This window comes from Apaloderma vittatum, unplaced genomic scaffold, assembly GCF_000703405.1.
Source record: "Apaloderma vittatum isolate BGI_N311 unplaced genomic scaffold, ASM70340v1 scaffold890, whole genome shotgun sequence".
Taxonomy (NCBI): Eukaryota; Metazoa; Chordata; class Aves; order Trogoniformes; family Trogonidae; genus Apaloderma; species Apaloderma vittatum.
Genome location: NW_009692654.1, coordinates 34,275 through 37,538, shown reverse-complemented (window position 1 = coordinate 37,538; position 3,264 = coordinate 34,275).

The following is a 3,264-nucleotide window of genomic DNA, read 5'->3' as shown; positions in this document are numbered from 1 at the left end:
CTAGATAAATCCCTGGACTAGCATGTTACTTAGTCCCGTTAATTGTCTTATCAGGCCAGTCATCACTTTCCTTTGTAACTGTGTCATATTATGTCAACACATTTTTAGCAGAAGAGGGCCTTCAGCTCAGGTTTTAATTGCATTCTAGTTGCTCTTGCATTATTTTTTTCCATTGCAGATTTGGCTGATACATTCCTAACAGAAAGTTTACAACGGATGAAAATGTTCAAATCAAAAGAGTTAAAAAAATAAGAAAATCTTAGCCAGTCTGAGTGGCAAAGGGAATGGATTCTTAATTAGTGACATCTGATGTAGAACAGTAAATCAGTGCTTCAGAGTAAGAGTTTAGAGTAATGTTCTTGAGAATAAGGAAAACTAACCTAGTTGTATTATCTAATGAAGACAGAGAAAATACAAAGAGCTATTTAAAGTATTATCAGTCCCTATTTTTCACGGAGAACTGTAACGGAGGTAACAATTCTCGTATGATGACTCTCTACTTTTATTGTAGTGTGATCTTTTTATCTCAGGGAACAATACAAAACCAAAAACTGTCCTTTGAGAGAACTGTACCACTGGTAAACAAGTTTACATTAATGTGTTCTTCTTTAAACACTGAGAGGGTTTTTGTAACGAAACTAAAAGAACATACAGAGTAAGAATCTAAGACCATTTTGTGTTAGAAAGTAGACTACTTAGTACTTGTTTCAAGGGCTAATCCATGAGATACTGTAAAATTTACATCACATCTATTTTACAAGAAGCATGATTTACATCTGTCTGTTTTTAATCTGTGGTATTCTTCTCTAAGTAGCAGATTCAACTTCAAGTACCAATTTACAATTTGCAGATCCATTAGTATCTTAAAAAAAAGGTGTCTTAATGGCCCTTCTATACTGGATTGAAGATGGCTGAGCTGTCTGGCTCAAAGTGTATCAACATCTTCTCTGTGACTAGGGGCGGGTTAGCTCAGTCGGTTAGAGCTTGGCGCTGATAACATCAAGGTCGCGGGTTCAATTCCTGTTCAGTCCCCATGTGTTGCCTGATCTAGTTGAGAGGTGGCATCCATGCCCAGGACAGGGAGGTTGGATTAAATGATCTCTAAGGTCCCTTCCAGCCTAGGCCATTCTATGACACGTCGTTTAATTGACAAAAATAAGATTTTTCCTTTGCATGATAAGAACTTAGGAAGTTTTTTTTCAGGAAATTTTCAGGAATTGTCACAAGCTTATGTCATTGTTAATTAACCTTAAAGACATGACAATTTCTCTGTAATCACAGAATGATACTACAGAGTCTTTTTATCCACTGTTGGTTCTAACTTCTAAATTAATTTTCTAAAAGAGCAAAACAATAGAGTAAATCATATTGAAACTTGAAATAATCAATGTGGATATTATTTGGCAAGTAAATAAATACTGGCCGTTAACTGATGGTAACAATTAATGTGCTAGGCAAATTTTTATGGATTTTAATTCCAATGTGTCTGTTCATTTCTATGATAAAATTTCCTTTTAAAGGAAATGATCAAGTCTACAAGCATAGAAAATAATAATCTGCAGGAGTATAATCTTTATTTAAATAATTTAAATGTTCCTTTCTCTGCAAGGAAATGCTATTGTGAGTATTATTATAAAAATCTTACTGTGAAACAAGGTATTGGGCCATGTGTCTTTATTTTTAAAAACTATGCTTCTGTAAAGAAAAAGTACTAACCCATATATTTGTTTCTCATCACAGAGAATACATAACAAGGGATTTTGACAATATTAAAATTTTTGTCTAATTCAGGAAAGCACCTGAACTGACAAAGACAATAAGCAGTCAAACTTGCTGGAAGAACCACAGATTTTAACTTTCTGTTGCTCTTCCCTACAGTAGCCAATCTAATGTTTCTTTGATGCTTTTTATATGATTATGTGTTGACTTTGTATCAAAAAGATAGTGAAAGAGTTGATGATGTGTAGCAGCACACAATCATGTGCACCTAGTGTCTATGCCTTCTGTGAAGTTCTCCATAATATTGCTTATAGATATTCCAAAAATGTCTCTACTTCAACAGGTATTCTTTAACAGGAGCTGCAAATCCTCTGTCAAGGCTAAGCTGTGAAAGGAAAGACCAGATGTCAGCCCAAGATTTTCAAGCAACTACAGAGGATACGCTGCAAAAATTCAACCCTCTTCCTGCTAAAACATTAGGGGTGAGGGCAATAGAGGAACTTCCTCATTTTCTTCCCATTAGCTAAGTACAAGGAGCTTTTGGGGGCAAAACCCTAGCTCTTCAGTTTTCCAACCCTTCTTCTTTACGTACTATAGATCATGTATATGGCCTGTATAAAAAAATACTAATACGAGGTATTAGCATGAGTGTACTGCTTATTGTGGCAAAAGCTAAATTGATCCAGTTATGGCTGCAGTTGCTTGATATCGCCAATTCTCAGTGATATTAAATCAAAGCAACTCTAACTACGGCATTTCAATTAAAAAAGGACAGATTTTTAAGTGAAAGCTTAATATTTGTGGAATACTAAAACAACAGATCAAATAATCCTAAATTCTTAAGACATATGACTGTTACAGATGCTCCCAACAACCTTTGAAGAAACTGAATTATCTCTTTAAACAAGCTTCTCATGTGCAATTTATTTCTTGAGTATCAGTTAATGAGATGAAAATCCTCTGATGACCAATTTGGAGATGAAGAGTTTATGGTTTGCTATCAATTGTAGACATTTACAAGAGATATTTATTATTTCTTAAATTGAGAACTGTCCTATTAATAACATTTTTAAACTGATTGGGACCCTCCAGTTATTCCCAAAATTTGAATTCCAAGTGCCAAAAACTGAGTACTTCTTGTTCCAATTATTACTAAAGTATTGCTCAGTGAATCTTCTATTAAGATCTGATCCCTCTCCTGAAGATGATGAAGAAGCGTCTTCTTTTGAAGACAGTAAGAATGGAGAACTGTCAGGACTGCATGAGTTAGTATTTTTTTCAGACCACAAAATGAGAAACTGATTGAAACAGTTTGTAATGTTAAATCATAGTTTACTATGTTTATTGAATTTTGTTATGCAGAGGTTTAGTTACATCTTTGTAGACTATTTACCAAAACAAAACATGGTAACAATCTTGATTTATGTAAAATCAAACCAAAACTACCAACCTCTCACCCAAATTATACTATGCATAATATATTTCTTCTGGCAACAATAAACTCTAAAATGATCACTGAATTCAATCCATCAACTCTGTCTTTCC